The sequence below is a fragment of the Notamacropus eugenii genome, chromosome 2 (assembly GCF_028372415.1).
Source record: "Notamacropus eugenii isolate mMacEug1 chromosome 2, mMacEug1.pri_v2, whole genome shotgun sequence".
Classification (NCBI taxonomy): domain Eukaryota; kingdom Metazoa; phylum Chordata; class Mammalia; order Diprotodontia; family Macropodidae; genus Notamacropus; species Notamacropus eugenii.
The window spans coordinates 63715518-63733934 of record NC_092873.1 but is presented as its reverse complement, the minus strand read 5'-3'; the positions used below and the strand labels follow the sequence as shown (position 1 = coordinate 63733934).

At 46.1% G+C, this 18417-nt stretch overlaps 1 protein-coding gene and 1 long non-coding RNA gene across 3 annotated transcripts in view; one reads left to right on the top strand and one right to left on the bottom strand.

The window, feature by feature from the left end:
* Positions 1 to 18417, top strand: part of AGAP1 (ArfGAP with GTPase domain, ankyrin repeat and PH domain 1) — a 694274-nt gene that overhangs the window by 195853 nt on the left and 480004 nt on the right. The window lies entirely within an intron of this gene.
* LOC140525349 (uncharacterized) lies at positions 16627 to 17750 on the bottom strand. The gene is made up of 2 exons (XR_011974012.1): positions 17351 to 17750; positions 16627 to 16956 (listed from the first exon to the last, which is right to left on the bottom strand). It is a non-coding gene; the product is annotated as an uncharacterized lncRNA (long non-coding RNA).

Below are 18417 nucleotides of genomic sequence, written 5' to 3'. Positions count from 1 at the left end.
TTCTGGTAGGGAGGGTATGAGGAAGTGCAGGAGGCTTCCAGCATGGCCTTCCTCCCAGAGAATGTGGCTCATTGGAGCGGAGCTTTGAAGTCAGCTTGTGATTCCTACAGGCAGAGGTGTGAGGGAGGGCATTCCTAGCCAAAGGCATGGAGATAGGAAATGGAGGGTGTGTGCAACTAGGGTTGACTGGCCTAGCTGGTGAAGGGGAATGGTGTACTTGCCAGTATTCCACAGTCTTTTAGACAACCCCGCCTCCCAAGGAACATCTCCTGAAAGCATTTCGACAAAACTGCCAAGTAGCCTGTAGACGTAGCCTTTGGCTTAGCCAATGTAATAAAAGTACAGACGTGACTGGGAGCTTACACGCGTTGAGTCTGACACTCACAGAAGCGTCTCTTACATGAGGACATCACAGTGCTCACAACCTGGAAATCCTCTTGGAGGGGTTTGAATCCTCATAGAAGTCTGAGTAAACACTGGGAGAGAAGTGACTTTCAGGACATTCTCATGTGACTTCAGGTCTTTGACAAGGAAAGATAATAATTTGTTAATCACTCCTGGGAATTCCTCCATTCAGAGCCATCCCACCTACTCCAAGATGGCTGGATCTTGAAGGAAATGTTTGTTTTGCTAAGATGATAGTGGTAGCGTGGGGGACATGTGACTTTTGTCTGTTACTGATGTTGGGTTCCACCAACATTAGTCAAGCAAGCCCAAGTGACAGGAGGGAGGATTACATTCAATACTGACCTCTGAGAAGCAGCTCTATTTCAGACTGAAAACATCTCTTTAAAAATAAGTAAGTGAACACAAGGTCAGCTAAGTGGTACCATGGTTAGAGCATAAGTCTGGAGTCAGGAAGACTCATCTTCCTGAGTTCAAATCTGGCTTCAGACTTACTAGCTGTGTGACCCTGGGCAAGTCATTTCACCCTGTTCACCTAAGTTTCCTCATCTGTAGAATGAGCCGAAGGAGGAAACTGCAAACCACTCTAGTGTCTTTGCCAAGAAAGCCCCCTGTGGGGTCACAAAGAGTTGAACACAACTGAAATGACTCAAGAAGAAGACAAAGTGGATAAATGATAAGTTTTGTTGATGCTTAGGGTTCTAGTATTCTGGCTTTGAAGTGGGAAGGAGCCCTCCAAGCCCTATAGCCAGCTCCTTTCTATTAGAGCTGATTTTGTTTTTGCAGCACAATCATTTCTGGATCAAGCCTGCCCTCTCCATCCCTACCCAGTGAAAGTGCCCTCTAGCAAAGAAAAACAGCCAAGCAAAGCCATGCTGCACAGTGACCTCGACTCATGGTCCAGCCAACATTCTGTCCCCATACTCCCCATCACTCTGAAAGGACTAGGGGTTTGAAAGCCCCCCTCCCGAAATTGGCCTCTCTGCTCTCTCAGAGTGTTTGGTATTCATAGGCTTGTCAGTTTAATATATGTGCTGCCAAAGCAATCACAAGCTTGTTGATTTAGAACTAGAAGTCCAAGCCCTCAGTTTTACAGATGAGGAAACTGAGGTCTTGAGATGGCAAGTGATTTGTTCAGGATTTCATAGGAATTAAGTGGTGGAGCTGGGTTTCAAAGTGACAATTTCTGACACTTAATACAACCACTTTTCACTCCTCCATACTGAATTTTTCTATCTATATGTAAATTGAATTACAGATTTGAAATGTTTTCTCATAGATAAAGCAGGACTAACCACTGATTTCCCAGAGTTGTCATAGGGTTAAAGTGATATATTATTTCTAAAGTGCTTTCTAAACTTTAAAGTGCTGTATAAATGCTAGACTTATAATTAATTGTCAATCAGAGAAGTGTTCTAAATTTAACTCTAAATCATTTTAATATTAAAAATGTTTAATTTACTTCAGAGACAAAAAAACACATTGAAAAATACAGCTATCTAATGCCTTATTCCATTTAGCAAAGCATGTCCTTGTAGGCGATGTGTTAGGTGGTGTGTGTGCGCATTCGCATGAGCACACTAAATCAAATTAAAAACCAATAGTCCTACCTTCAGGATGTTTACATTTCCCTGGAACATAGTGATCCATGTGTGCTTTGATCATATTGATGTGGGGGCTGCTTCCAACACATATATACTTGCCCACTCTTATCCGTGGCCTCCCCTAAATCTGTCATCCAACATACTGGGAGCTTTCCTTGGGTTCACCTGCCATCTCAGGGATGCCAGTGGAGTTTATAGACTTGTTCACCAATAAATACATCAAGTAACCAGCGTTTAAGTGCTTACAGTGTTCCAGGGACAGGGCATATAGATAAATAAAGGAAATAGCCCCTGTTCTAAGGAGGTTACGTTCTATTGGGGTGAGCAGTGTACTCATGTATGTGTCCATCACTTACTCCTGCCTTCAGGGGAATTCTGTGTGTAAATAATTGAGCATTTTGGTGAGGTTTCTTATAACAAATGAGTTTGACTTTTTTGTTCTGTCTACCTGATATACTGGCTGCCCTGCCCCCCAAAAAAGTAATGTGATAAAAGATCATGGAACTAAAATCCTTTGCCTCAATTCTCTTAAGATTTGGCATTTCTCTGAACTTCTGTGGATTGATAATCAACATTTTCCCAAATCCAATTGTTTCCTTGGAGGCAGAGGGTATGAAATACTCAAATGTGGCAGCTCCTCTTTTTGCCTTCTGCTCTTTTCTCTGCTAAAAGGTTTGGATGAGAATCATTAGTGGAGAATTGCCTCTTTGGTGATGAGACAATTTATTCTGGCCTATTTATTTGATAATCCAATAAAAAAATTTTGGAATGAAGAAGGACTATGTCCTTCTAGGATAAGAGCTTTCATCTGTGGGGTCCTCCTAGCAATTGTGGATCACAGGTCTATTTAATTCAACAATGTTTATTAAGCCCCTACTAAGAGCTAGACTCTGTCCCTGGTGCTGGTGAGAAAGAGTCAACATTGAGTTTCACATTCTTTGACATGGTTTGTGTGTATGTGGGGGTGGAATGGGATGTGTGCAGTGTTTACACAGGTAGGAAGTAAGTTTTAGAGCATATAAAAAGGTCACATAATGGTGGATGGAGAGCTGGCTTCAAAGTTAAGAAGGCCAGAGTTCAAATTTCTCAGGCACCTGCTGGCTGGCTGGGTGGAACTGAGCAGAGGGTGCCATCTTGCACTGGTAGAGATCATACTAATGAAATCACAGGTCCTGTAGATATCCCAATAAAGTAAAGGCAAAGTAATTTGTAGGGCAGGAGGAAGAAAGCATGGACAACTAGGGAAGCAAGAGAAGATTTTGTATAGGCGTTGACACCTGAGCTGGGATTGGAAAAAAGCGAGGGATTGTACAAGATAAAGGACAGAACCACTTACAGTGTAGTGTAATGGACAGTGCTGGCCTTGTAGACCACAACTGGGTTCAAATTCTATCTCAGGTAATTACTAGTTCTGTGACCCTAGGCAAGCCATTTAATGTCTCTGAGCCTCAGTTTCCTTGCCTGTAACTTGGAGATGATAATAGTGACTACCTCACAAGCTTATTTTGAAAATGAAATGATATAGCCTACGAAAAAGGCTTTTGCAAACCTTAAATCACTACTAATGTGAGCTGTTGTTAATATTAACCTGAGATGTTTTTCATGAGTTACTGATGGAATCAGGAAGACTTGAGTCCAGGTATCACTTCCAATATTACTGTCTTGTGGCAGTACTTGAGACAGCTCTCTAAGAGGAAGTTACCAAGTAGGGGCTCATCTGAAGTCCTCTATGGTCACTTTCTCACTCACTACCCTTCCCCAGGGAAGTCATATCATGGTGAGTGGTACATAGTAAGTGCTTGAGCATTTTTTTTTCATTCCTTCATCTCCTGGTCATCAGACTGTTGAAGAATTTGTCTTTTCTCTGTTAACAAGGCTGGTCCGGGATAACAGTCTTAGACTCACATCCACACCATGAGAAGACATCAATGTTAAAATTTAGTCGATGCTCCAGCAATACCATTGGGAAAGTAAGATTCATTCAAACAGAATCACTGATAAAACACATATTGATTGTCATCTCTCAACCTTGGACAAGGCTAGGTGACCAAACTGAATCACAGGCCACAGTCAGTGCTCTGCTCAGTGTTGGAGGACTTGACTTCCCAGTTTTGACTTGAGATCTTTCTGTGTGATCTTGGATGTCACATCATCGGTTTTATCCTCATTGACCAAACAAGGATGCTAGTAGAGTTCGCACTACCCACCTCGTAAAACTGTGGTTGGGACAGATGCTTTCTAAACCTTGAAATACCACATAGAGGCAAGCATTTATTTATTATATTTCTAAGTCCTGGTCCCTGCTCTTAAGGACCTTACAATCCTGCCTTCCTTGGCTCACATTTCTATAGAACTTTAAGGTTTGTAAAGCTCTTTATAAGTAATCTCATTATAAATATGTAGGATGGGGAAATTCTCCAGGGACTGTCTAATGAAATTTCGCATTTCCTTCCATTATAAATGCAGGCAACAAACGACAGCACTATTAGTCTTCACCAGACTGCTAAAGGGTAGTGAAAAAGGTTGAGAGCCCCTACCTAATCCTGAAGGAAACTGAGGCCCAGGGCCATGAAGTGATGTGAGCATTGGAAACGATTTGAGTGGGAGTTCTCTGCAGAGAGGGTACTCTTTGTATGTGTCACCACCAACAAAAATTGGCATCAGTCTGACAGCATCAGCCCTTGGTGGTGGCAAGAACCAAAGAGCTTTTTGTGCACTAGCCCCTGGAACTGACTCTAATCCATTTCCAGGGCTCCAGTTCCTGGTGTTAATGTTTCATGTGTTATTTCAAAATTGTTATTGCAGGGATTGTCTATCAGCTTTTCCTGGTTCTACATCAATTCTCCCATGTTTCTTTGAATTCTTCACCCAGACCACTCCTTACAGCGCAAGAATATTCCATTATATTCATGTAACATACTTTGTTTAGCCATCTCCCAGTCAGTGGGTACGCACTTTATCTCCATTTGTTGGTATCACAAAAAGTGTTGCCATCAGTTTCTTGATATCTACAGTTTTCAATCAATCAACAATTCAGAAGATTAAATGCCTATTATGTGCCAGGTAGGGACCCAGAGGATTCAGGGATAAAGGTGACGTAATCCTTGCCATGAAAAAGCTTCCATTTTATTGATGAGTCAAGATAGTCCCAGATAAGTAAATGCAGTTTGTATAAAAAATGAATAAGGAGTAATGTGAGTGAAGGCTACCCACAACTGGGAGGGGGGATCAGAAATGGCTTCTTGAAACCATTGGAGGGGCTTAGTTAAGAGACAGAGGTAGAAGGGAGAAAACATTTTAGATATGGGGGACAGTCATGGGAACACATGCCCAAATGTGGGTTAAAGTGTAGGGTAACATTAACTTTTCCCACATTATTCACATAATATGAAAACATAAGTGTTTTCTAAAGTAGACCAATTCACATGTCCACCAACAATGTATTAGTGAATCAGACTTCCTTTTCCCCTCCTCAAATTGATTATTTTTACCTGTTATCATCTCTGTCATCAACTCTGCCATTTTACAGATGAAGAAACTGAGACCCAGGAAGGGAAATTGATTTGCCCTACCTAGAGAGTAAGCAGCAGAGCTGGGCTTTGAACTCAGGAACACCTAACTCTAAATCTAGACCTTCTATATCTTTCACATCGCAAAAGATGGTGTTTGACTTCTGGAGCCCTCAGAATAGGCTTCAAGTAAACATAAGGGTTTCTAGGGTCTTGTAGACACATTGTGGTTTCAGGGTGTGCTCAATCCACTCGTCAGATCGTTGCTTTGAATAGGCTGAATCTGCATAAACTGAAGCCTGTGGGGTTTGGGAGTAAAGAAATATTATCCACCCAGTATTACCATCATTAAATCCTAAATATCTCTGGTAAGCTGCTTATTGGGTGCAATTTTCTTTTTCTTATCCTTCCATCCATTGGTCTTTCCTTCCCCCACCATGATAGCGGGCTGAGCTCTTTTTGTGAATGTTTAACCTGTTAATAAAAATAGGGAAATAGCATTGTGGGAGATCAAAGCCATCAGAGTCTCCTTGTGGTCAATTAAATATTCATGAAACCAGTCTCCTTCACTCCCATTACCCTGTCTTTTCTGTGAAAGCAGTTATTTTCTTGTTTGATGGTAGATACCTCTCACAGCCACCAAATGCCTTTTGAGATCAGAGATGACGAGTAGATTTCAGAAACCTCGCTCTTTGTCTCTTATGAGAAGCTCTGCTCAGCCCCAACACCCACCTGGAGCCCACACTCCTCAGGGAAGCAGCTGGGTAAGAAATGAACATTCCTCATATCATCTCCTTCCCATGTTACCTCCTTCTCCAATCTACTGATAAGCAGGATGTGTCTTGCTGATAAGGAGATGGGGAAGATGCCTAGTCAGTCTACCTGCTCCAGGGGATAAAGGTGGAAAGCACAATGAGGGAAACGACATTATTGGTGTAATGGTGCCCCGCTCTACATCAAATCTTTTCCCTTCCCACAATTACTTGCTCAAGTTTTAGGATAAAAGACATCGTCATCCAAGTGGCTTAGACAGGTAGACTGGCAGCCAGGAAGACCTGAATTTAAATCAGATGGCAGACACTTCATAGTTGTCTGACCCTGGGCAAGTTACTTAACTGATGTCTGCCTCAGTTTCCTCATCTGTAAAATGCGAATAATAATACCTACCTGCCAGGGTTGTGGTAAGAATAAAACGTGTTTCTGTCTAAAGTGCCTTGCAAACTTTAAAGTAATCAATCAGTAAATATCATTAAGAACCTACTATGTGTTAGGCCCTGTGCCAAGTGCTAGAGATACAAAGAAGGCAAAAGACAATCCCTGCCCTCAAAGAGCTTGCAATCTAAAGGGGGAGACAATGTGCAAATGAATATATACAAAGCGAGCTCTATAAGGATAAATAGGAAAGAATGAACAGAAGGAAGGCATTGGAAGGAAGAGAGCCTGGGGAAAGCTTCCTGTACGAGGTGGGATTTTACTTGGATCTTGAAAGAAGTCCAGGAGCTCTGTCATTGGAGCAGAGGAGGGAGAGAGTGTTCCAGGCAGAGGGCACAGCCGTAGAGTGCCCTGAGCTGAGAGATGGAGGGTCTTGGTTGTAGACCAACCAGGAGGCCAGGGTCACTGGATCCAAGAGCACATGTTGGAGGAAGGTAGGGGTGGGGTGGGTTCTGAAAGGCTAGATTGGGTCCTGGAGGCCATGAGGAGCTGCTGGACTTTGTTGCAAGGGGGTGATGTGGTCACTTTGGTGGTTGAGGGGAGGATGGGCTGGAGGGAGGAGACACTGGAGCCCCTCCTCCCCCCCAGCTTCTACTGCCATAGGCCAGGTGTGAGGGCCTGCACCAGGGTGGGGGCAGGGGCAGAACAGAGAAGGGGACATATTCTGGAGAGATGCTGCAGAGGGGAAGTCAGCAGGTCCAGGAAACAGCTTAGATATGGGGGAATGAGTGGTGCCGTGCAGCAGACCAAAGTACCACACTGGGCTGTGGCTACTTAATTATTCACTGAATTATCCTCTTCTCATGCCTTTTAAAAAATATTTTGTTAGTTATTAGTTTTCCTTACATTGCTTTAACTTCCTAGTGGGGGAAAAGTCAGGTAATCAAAACAAATCAACACTTTGACATCTCATAATAGTGTATGCAGCATTCCACACCTGCAGCCCACCACCTGCAAACCAAAAGGTATGTTTCCTCATCTACCCTCTGGGATTCTGATGTCTTCCTTTTCATCCCATGGTCATTGTCTGTGACAGTTCCCTTGGCTCTCCAGCTCTCTCAGAGCTGAGTCTAAATTTTCACTTGCACTTGTTCATTCTTTAGGGATGGGGAGGTGAAAACAGTTAGCTGTGAAAGTACCCAGCAACCTGACCTCTGTGTGACTTTTGCCTCCTACACTAACTCACAACTAACTCACTTTGAACCTCTGGGCTTCATGAGTGAGTAGAGGTAGAGATAATGATTATAACAATTGAGGTAGAAAAAGCTGCAAAGTATGAAATACACCTGCTGAGTAATTATACCAATGGTGCTGGCTGAGAAAAGTCGCCTCTTTTCCTATCTTTTCCTATCTTTGCAGAGGTTGGGGGCTGTGGGTGTACCATACTGCATACACTGTCACAGTCCATACTGGATCATATACTATTGGTGTATTGGCAAGTTTGCTGAATTACCTTTTTACCTCTTTCTAAATTCTTTCTTACTGGGCATGAATGGCGTATTGGGGAAAGGAGTGAGCAGATACTCAGAAAAGAAGGTGGACAAGAGGGTTAGATGAATGAGAGCTATCAAAAATTTTAAGTACATTTAAAATTATAATATATTTTAAAAGAATAAAGTTAATTTGTATTTTAAACTCAGAGGCCTGGGTGGATGGTCTCTAAGGACCCTTCTGGCTCTACATTCCATGACCCTATAAAGCAGAGAAGTCAAATATGCAGGAAGAGATTACAATGCAGTGGGGAAATATTTGGTGCAATGAATAGATGTACAGTAGGCCAAGAGTAATCTCACACTGTAAAGCCCCACAGGGGTCTGGATGGAGGGCTTAGTGGTCCTGATTCTATTTGAATTCAGCACCACTGCTCTGAAGGTACCCACAAAGGCAAAGAGAGGCAGGAGGTGGGCTGTTGAACCACAGCAAGTGAGCCAGGATGTGTGAGGGGGATGTCTTGAGATCATTCTGGAGAGAGCGTAGACCCAGGTTGTGACACGCTTTAAATGCCCAGGGAGGGGGTGGGGTCTGTTTTCTCCTACAGGCAAGAGCAAAATCTGCCTTGGAAGCCCAGAGAGCGGGGGAATGGCATGGGCAGAGAACTCTGGCATCCCTGTGAATGGTGGACCCCAGAGCAGATATGCAGGGAACATCCAGACAGGGCCAGATGTTGACCTTGAAAGCTCTGGAATCAGAGGACAGTCAGTCAACAACATTTATTAGGTGCTGACCATGTGCCAGTCAGTGTGCTAAGCATGGGGAAGAAAAGAAAGGTATAGACAGAGTCCCTGCCCTCAAGGGGCCCACAAATTCTTTGGTCCTCAGTTTCCTCATCTATAAGATGAAGGTATGAGTCTAGATGGTATATGAGATCCTTCCCAGGTTCAGAGTTCTGATCCCCTCTCTGGGTCTCAGTTTACTCATTTGTTAAGTGAAGGGGTTGAAGTAGACGACCTCCGATGTTCCTCCTGACTTTGACCTCATCCTTGCTAGATCCTCTTTGGAAGCTACCTTGTAGTCATATACCAAGCCCAGTTTTGCTGAAGGTAAGTTGAATGAGATCCTCCCCTATTCCACATCTGGCACACCTCTAAAGAGAAAATCAATCCTGTTGGCCAGATCAGGATCCACTCTGCCCCGCCAGAGAAGCCTCATCTTCACAGCCCTGCCCACCCACATCTAGCAGCTGGGGAGCAGGCACAGGTAGAATTGCTAGTTTGACTGAAGGAATTCCTTTGATTTCCTGAGATCTGGGCCTCTGCCAGGCCTCCCCCGAGAGCTGGAAGCTGAGGGAGGACGAATGAAGAGGGTTCATCAGTCTCAGCGGTGCAGAGGCAGCTTTGAACCTGGGGTCTAATTTATGAACCAGAAGGCTCACTATCAGAAAATCGGGTGACTCATCCGTGGAGCTCCGCAGAGCTGCTTCACCAAGGCTGTCATTTCTAATAGTTTGTGTATGCAATTTGCTGCTTGCTTTTTGTCATCTGTGTGGGTGACTAAAAATAAAAGGCAGGCACTGGTGAGGAGTTTTCTTTATGCCTTCTGCACTCCCTTATCACCTGGCACGCCAATTCCCTTCCTGAGTAGGACCAGTTCCAGACTCAGTTCTGCGTAGGAAAGCCTATGTGACATCCAGAGGTCAGCATGTGCTCATTCATTCATTTTCTTCACATGCATATGTCTTACTTTTTAAAGATTCATTTTATGTATTTTATTTTTTCCATCTCTTATATTTCCCATTGACTCTCCTCCTGCCCCATCTCAGAAAACTGTCATTTGTAACAAAGAACATAAAATAGAAATTGTTCAGCAAAACCAAGCCACCTGTTGAAAAATCGGACATCTGTAATTTTCCACACCTGCAGAAAATGGAAGGAGGGGCCTTCTCATGGCTCATCTCTGGAGTCATACTTGTTATAAATTTGAAATATTTAATTTCTATCTTTTGAAATTTCTTTTCAATCAGAAAGCTTATTTTTCTGTCCTTGCCTACCTCCCCCAACTGAAAACAAAATAAAACCCTGACACCACATATGTATAATCAGTCAAACCTAATTCCCACAGTAGCCATATCCAAAAATGTAGGTTTCCTTCTGCAGCCCATGTCCCTCCCCTCTCTGTGTCAGGAGGGGCGCATCAGGCACCATTACTGGTCCTCTCACTGCATTGAGCTGAATTCCGAAGTCTTTCAAAGCTGCTTGTCTTTACCTTGTAACTGTTGGGGTATAAATTGTTCTACTGACTCTGCTCCCTTCCCTCTGCTTCAGTTCATCTGTTTCCAATATTTCTCTGAAATTGTCCCCTTCCTCTTTTCTTATGGCACAGTAATGCATATTCTATTCTGTAATTTGTGTTCAGCTACTTCCCAATGGAAGGGATCCCCTTTAGTTTCTGGCTTTTTGCTACCATTAAAAAGGCTGCTCCAAATGCCTTTAAATATATGGATCCCTTTCCTATTTCTTTCATCTTTTGGGGGTAAGCATTCAAGTTTCCTTTTTTTCCTCTTTGTTCTTTCCATTGATAATGTTGTAATCATGGTGTAAATTGTCTGAGCAAGGCAAGGAGACCAGTGTCACTGGATTCCAGAGTATCTGGGTGTGCATGTGTGATTTGTAATGAGGTAGGGTAATCTGGGATATAAAGGGTTTCCAGTGCCAAAGAGAGGATTTTTGACTTGATCCTGATGCAATAGGGTGCTGTCACTGGAGCTAAATTACTAGGGCAGGGTGTAGTCAACCCTGGACTTTAGGAAGATGGCAAGGATGCTGAGGGAGGATGGAGCAAGGCTGGGAGAGACTTAGGCAGGAAGACCAACCAGCAGCTGTGGGAGGAGGTGGGAGGGGATGGAGGCCTGCACTCAATGGGGCAAGGCCAGGGGACAGAAGGGGAGATGTTAACAAAGCCATGATTAACAGGTGGGATTTGAATCCAGGTCTCCCTGACCTGGGTCCAGTGCTCTATCAAGTCCAACACCCCATTTCCATGGCAGAGCCTCTTTCTTGTCACTTTAGGTAATGTTGAATTCAGAAGGTACATTTCCTGAGGGCAAGACCTGATTTTGTTCTTTGTAGGGCCCGCACCTGCACTTCCATGCTGGACTTGAATTCGCTTCCATATTTAAAGGGATCATTGAATTCACAGATGTGGCTTTTCCCTCAGAGTACAGAGATGGCAACCCTACTTTGCTTGTGTCCACTCTTCCAAACTTCCCTTGCTTAGCCTCTGTGCATAAGACTGACCAGCCCTGGCCTGAGTCATTCATCTTGGGAAGCTGGCATTCCCCAGTGGCACAGGCTCAGAGAACCCAGGGTCATCACCCTCCAAGAGGAGACTTTGCCGGAAGAACAGGATTTATTTCCGTTCTAATCAGGTCCTCACGCTTTTAATGATTTCAAGTAGGTTCTGCTAATGGTTGGCTCTCTGCCCAGTAGCACAAAAGGGGAGTCTGGGAGCTTGGCTGTGCCCAGGGGCCAGCTTTTTTTCCCCCACTTTCTTTTTTTCTGAACCATTGGTCAGTGAGTGAATTGTCTGAACCTCAAACAAACCAGTTTTCCTTTTCATGAATGTAGCATGAAGAGAGACCTCATACAAAAGAGAGATGTGGGGGTCCAGGGGCCTGGGTCCAAATCCCTAGTTTATCCAATTATAATAATAAAAATAATAATAATGATAAAAAAGAAGTAGATAATGGCCAGCACTTATATAGGGTTTTACAATTTTCAAAGCATTTTACATGTTGACTCAGGTGATTATTACCATGATGCTGTCAGATAGGTGCTGCCCATATGACGTGCGGCAGGTCCCTTCCATTCTCAAGGCCTTGGTTTTGTCCTTTCTAAAATGATGGCATTTGGGCTGCATACCTTCCAAAGTACTTTCCAACTCTGAATCTGTGATCCTTTGACTATATCTAGAGATAAAAATGAAGGACAAACATCAGAGAAAACCCCACAAAGCTGGCACCCCTGGCTCACTCCACGCAGCTTCCCTGATCTCCATGGCTCTTGATGAATAGTAGCTTCCCCTTCCGTCCATCGATCAGCAAGGGAAATCCTTCCTAATCTGTGTTGCAGGTAGTCTGTGGAATTGAAGGGCAGCCCTCCAACGGGATCTCTCACTACAAGGGTGTTTGCAGATTTTCATCACCAAAGAACGTTTCCGTCACCTGACTTTTCAAGTGAAGACACACAGAGAGGAGAGAAACTGCCTGAGCGCAGGATCTGGTGCCTGATTTAAGAACCTACTGTGAGGTGTCAGGCCAGCGGCTCCCTCCTCATCCATGCTACAGAACCCAGTGCTCTCCTTACCTTTGCTTCCACCTAGAAGGTGGGAATTTATTCATTCATTCAGTATTAAACACCTACTGTGTGTTAGAAGCTTTGTTAAGTCTTAGGAGTTTAAGACCCCCAAAAATCAATTCTATAGGAAAACAGAATCCAGAATACACACACACACACACACACACACACACACACACACACACACACACACACACTTACACACACCTACACCCCCCTCTCCCTAGAAAAACCAATATAGGCAAGATTTAAAATTCCAAGCCAAGAACCAGAAGACCTCTCAGAAGCCCCTGCCCTTCCCAGCCCTGACAGAAGATGGCTTTCTCTGAGATAAGAGTTCTTGGTCTCCTATTGGCCAGAAGGTAAGGTCCACTCCTTTCCAGAATTGCTTCATCCTAACTTTTGAGTTAGAGAAGGAGGGACTTGGGCACCTGTGAAGGAGCTCAACTTTGAGCAGCCATTGCTTTCATAGGGCATGCTGTGTTAATAAACAATAAGGGATTATTAGTAAGAGTTTGTTGATTGATTGATCAATCCTTATTGAATTTGAAAGTTTCATTGAATTAAATGTTAAGTAGAAGTAAGGATTACAAAACCCTTTCCTTTTCCTTTGGTTTTATATTTATCAAGACCTGATGTCACATAACAGCTGGAAGAACCTGTCCCTGGGCTTAGAAGACACAGGTGGGCCTCTGTCACTTACTATCTTGGCTTCATTTTCCTGCTCTGTAAAATGGGGGTATTGAACTAGGTGGCCTCTCCAGCACGATAGCTGGGATTCTGTGAAAATCGTTTTGGCCCCAGGGCCCATTGGGAGCCAGTTGGGGGATGAGCAGAGGAAACTGGGGGGCATTTGATCAGCTTTTAGCCCAAAGCTAAGGAGTGCCTCTAGGATGCTCTGTGTTTTGTTGGAAGCTGGCAGCTTTTATTCTGGGGAAAGGAGCCCTAGCCACTGCTTCTGGCTCTCCATAAGATTTCTCTGTACAAGGAACAATTTCAGACCTACTGGCCTCACATCTGCTCTTTGGTTTCCACACAGTGAACACTGGGCAAAATAGTAGTTTCCAAGCCAGCGATTTGTAAAAAGGGGAGGGGATGGGGGCAGGACCACAGTATGGGAAGGAGTTCTAAGTGAAACAGGTAAACTAATCAGTTACCTAATACAAGGCAGTTTGGGACAGTGGGGATAGAAATGCCTTAGGAGTCTGGGGATGTGCTACCTGTGTTGCCTTGGGCAGGCCCTTAGTTTCCCCCTTATAAAATGAGAGAGTTGGACTCTGAGACTCCTGCCAGCTCCAGGTGTGTGAACTTTTTTTGATCCCAGGAATTCTGATCACACTTGGTATAAACAGTGACAGCGTCCCCTCCACCCCCCCAGGATCACCTCCCAACCTGCTGGAGTCTACTGTAGAGGCAGCAGAAGGAAGGCCTGGGGGAGTGGGGGAAGATTCAGTGCTGGCTTGGGGTGAGGAAGACCTAGGGTTAAATTCATCCTCTGTTGCTCCCTCTTCAGTAATTTCCAGAGGGGATCTGCCCCCACCCCCACCCCTTCTTTGAGTCACTCCTTGGCCTGGCTCCTTGAGCTGATCCAAGAGGTCAGCTCCTATTACAGACCCCTAAGGATCCCTCCCAGCAGATCAACCAATTAACAAATCTATATTGACTGCCTGTGCCCAGCATGGTGCTAGACTGTGGGGATACAAATCCAAAAGAACTCTGTGGGCATTGTCCTTCCTGGAGCTTTGGAGGGAAAGGAAAGGAGAAAATTCCAAGGTAAGAGTTGGAGCTTTGAAATCCCAAGGCCTGGGTTCAAATCCCACCCCTGAGGCTACCTGTGTGTCACAGCTTACCTGAACCTGTTTTGTCCTTTGCCCACCGAAAGCCTCTGAGAACCTTCCCAGTTCTCCGTTTATGGTCCTGGGAAAGTAGTTACAATGGAGAGAAAATGAATCTATAGCAATTGAGGTGCCGGGACCCTCACATCTGTAGGTGGGACCTGAGTTGAGCCTTCTGAGGGTTGTGGTTGAGGAGGCAGAGGATACCTTGTAAGGGAAGAGGGAGCTGCCCAGAGCTGGAATATTTGAGGGGGAGGAGGAGGATGTGTAAACAGCCTTGGAAAGCCAGGCTGGTGCCAGCCAAAGCCAGGCTTTGCCAAACCAGGCAATAGGGAGTCCCGGGAGTATCTTGAGCTAGGGAGGAACCTGGTCAGATCTTTTCTTTAAGGATATCGATTTGGGAGCTGTGTAGAGAGGTTAGAATAGGGATGGGGGAGAGATTGGAGGCTGATGTAATAGACCCTGCCAGAGGCTTGAGGGATTCCTGGCCATGCTGGGCTCTCTGCTCCCTCCCTCCTTTTCCTAGAGGTGGTGAGCCCTGGAGGAATGCGGCTTTTGGGGAGAGCCTGGGCAGGCTGGCCATGCTTTGGGGCAACCCAAGTGTCTGGGGACGTGGGGAGGGGCTGCTCCTGGGCCTTGGGATCATCAGTCAGAGGAGTCCACCAGGACCTCAAACCTCGGTATCTGGAGTGTATGAAGTGTGGATCCAGGATCCCTGAGATCCCTGCGCAGGAAGCTGAAAGTGACTGCTGGAAATGTTCTGTGTTCTGTAAGGTGGGGGGAAAATGGATTTGCCTAATCCTAGCCCACATTAATAGTATGGCTGGAGGGAAAGCCTGGACTGGAGTAAGCCTGGATTGGGGCTGGCACATCCCCTCAGTAGAGCACCTGGTGGGATCCTGGGTGGCAAGGGGCTTTCTCCTGAGACATATTACTGAAGCAGGTTCCTTTGCAGAAGCTGGACATGACCCCGCTGGCTCAAATAAACAATTTTACCATCACAGTTTTAAAAATTAATACGATATATGGAGAATGGAGGTGCCAATGGGGAGTAGAAAGGGTACCAGGGTAGAGGTTAAAGGGCCTAGGTTCTAGCTCCACCACTAAGATTTACTGGCCATTTGGCCCTGGGCTTGGTTTATTCCCCATCTTTGGGACTCAGTGTCCTCATTGGTAAAATGGTAGAGATAGTACAGCCAAGAAGGAAATGGCAAAGCCACTCTGGTATCTTTGTCAAGAAAACCCCAAATGGGGTCATGAAGAGTCCATGTGACTGAAACGACTGAACACCCCCATAGTAGAGTGTAATGGACCCTGAGTGGATCTGAGTATTTACAGCCTGTCCCAATTCTGCATCTGCTGTACCATTTCTCCCCCTGTGCCTCAGTTTCTTAAAACTCATTTTCCTGTAAACATAAGAGTTTGGACCTTCTAGATCTAAATTAATTGAAGGCATGGTAACTTCAGTCCCCATCTCGAGGCTTCTGTTTCCTGCTTGGAAAACATCCCCGTGGTATTTTGATGGAGGAGAAAGAACCTTCACTGGACTTGAAATGAGAGCTAGCGGGTCTGAATCTTGGCTCTACTATTTCCCTACCCATGTGACCTTGGACTAACTAATTCCTGGACCTCAGTTTCCTCACTTGTAAAATGAGAGAGTGGCCTAGAGGTTCCCCTCCAGCTCTGGGTTTATTAATTCTTGCTGGTCTAGTGTATTAAAATCACCCGATGGTCCTGTTTTGGGGGGTTCATAGGATTTTGTGCTGTCAGGGACCTTAGGATTCCCTCATTTTTAGAGGAAGAAATTGACACTGAGTCTTGCCCAAGGTCACCTTTAGGAGGGGAGCTGAAATTGGACCTGAAGTCCTTCACCTTCCAAACAGGGCTCCTTATTCCACTGCCACCAGGAAAGCTTTGCTTTTTGTCATTTTCTCTTTTGTTGTTGTTTTAAAAAGTCAATTTTCAGAACGCTCCTCCAGGAGAGACACATGACTGGTCAGCTGTCCTAGACATCCCACTTTAAAGACAAGACAGTTTTCATTTGGTGCTGCTAACATTTAGAGGGAGCGAGTTTTTGAACAGTTCTATTCTTGTGTGTAGTTGCTAGCTTTTTGAGTTTTTTTTTTTTAGTTTCATTCAGACTTGGAAAGATGCCCAAAAAAAGCATCTTGAGGATTTTACAAATTATATTCTTCCTGCCTGAGTTTAATATGGGGAGTAGGTTCCTTGAAGGTTTGGCAGGTCCAACAAGATATCATAGACTTAGAAATACTGATTCTATCCCTTTATTGTACAAATGCAGAGCAGATCCAGAGCTAGGGGATAAGTGTCACAGGATACAGTGGTACCCTTCCTCACCCTTGATTTTCAACTAGTATGTTTATTCTCACATCACATTGCCTTTCCCTGACTGAGCTTTTCTCAGAGACCCTGACGAGCTAGCTAAGAGGGAAGAAAGAAGGTCATACCAGAAGATTGGCAGCCTGGCCTGGAGATGGATTTGTTGTGCTTGGCCAATCCTGACAGTGCCTCCTCGGGTATGGTCTATTGTGGACAGCATTCCATCAAGCAGTTTGTTCTCTGAGTAGGGTGCTACGCACTGGAGACACACAGACAGAAGGGAAATATTTCCTGGCCTCAAGGAGCTTAGATTTAGCCTTGACTTTCTTTGGTATTCTGGTTTAATTTATAACAAAGACAGTCTGATAGTGTATTGACCGGTCAGTAGGCTGCTGGACAGTTCTCTCCCTTTCGAAGTACCAGCAGCTGACTTAGGGTGTAGAGTTGGTCTAAAACCAGGGAGCTCCTTGAGGGTTGGGATTCCAGAAAAGGAAATGGAGAGTTAGTTATATTATGCCCCTATGGCACTGGGTTGTTAAATCCTCAAGGGAAGGGGTGCTTCATTTTGTCAGTGAATCCTCAGAGCTCAGCATGGTGCCTGGTATAATACAGCAGGCAATCCCTAAATGCTTGCTGGTTGTTGATAAATTTACCAGTTGGGAATTCTGCAGAGGTTTGTGGCATCACAGAAGTAGAGTCAGAAAGGATCACAGAGGACATTCTGCTCACTTCTCTGTTATCAGGGGATGATCCTCTTCCACTTCTCTGCCCTCTTCACGTTCACTGTTAAGTTAAAATCCAAAACCTTGAGATCTGAAAGGTTCCGTAATAAATGTTCCTTCATCCATGCAGTGTTGGGGGGTGTGGTGGATAGTGCTGGGCCCTGAGTTCGGAGGTGACCTGTGCGAACCTGGACAAGTCACTGAAGCTGTCCATCTGGACAATGGGGATCATAACAGCCCCTCCCTCCCCGGGTTGTTGTGAGGGTCACCTGCGTTTAAGAGTTAAGAAACGTTTACTCCCTTCCCTTCCCGGGGGTTCCTGGGGTTTTGCCCCCTTGACGACCGTGGGGACATACTGCTTCCCGCCCTCCTCCCACCCCGAGCCCCCACCCCGCCCGCTCCGAGAGTGCAGCGGGGCGTTCTCGGGGGGCGGGGGGATGAGGAGGGGGCTCCTCTCCTGCGCCTCTGCCGCCACACTCGGCTGGCTCCCTTCCCGCGGCGAAGGCGGGAATCCAGTCCGGCGCTTCCGCGGCCGCCGCACTTCCCTGGGAGCCCAGCTCGCCGCTCGCTCGCTCGCGGCTCGCTCGTTCCCTCGGCAGCAGCTGTGGCTCCGCTCCGCCCCTCGTCCGCACCCGGCCCGGGGGACCGGGAGCCCTGCGTGCCCGCGCGAGGATGCTGGGCGGGAGCGCGGCCGCCCGTGCCCCGCGCTCAGCCCTCGGCCCCCCGTAGCCGCCCCTGTAGGAGCCCGGGGCCGGCCGAGGGGGCGGCGCCTCCGGCCTGAAGCGGGCCGGGCCAGGGCGGCCAGGGTGCGAACGGGCGGGCCCCGAGGCGCCCGAGACAATGAGGCGGCCGCCCGCGGGCCCCGCAGCGCCCGGCGCGAGCTTGCGCTCAGCAGCGGCAGCCGCCGCAGCAGCTGCACCGGCCACAGCCTGAGCGGCCCCCCCTCGAGGCGCCCCCCACCCCGCCCCCGGCGGCGGCGGCGGCGGCAGCGAGAGCGG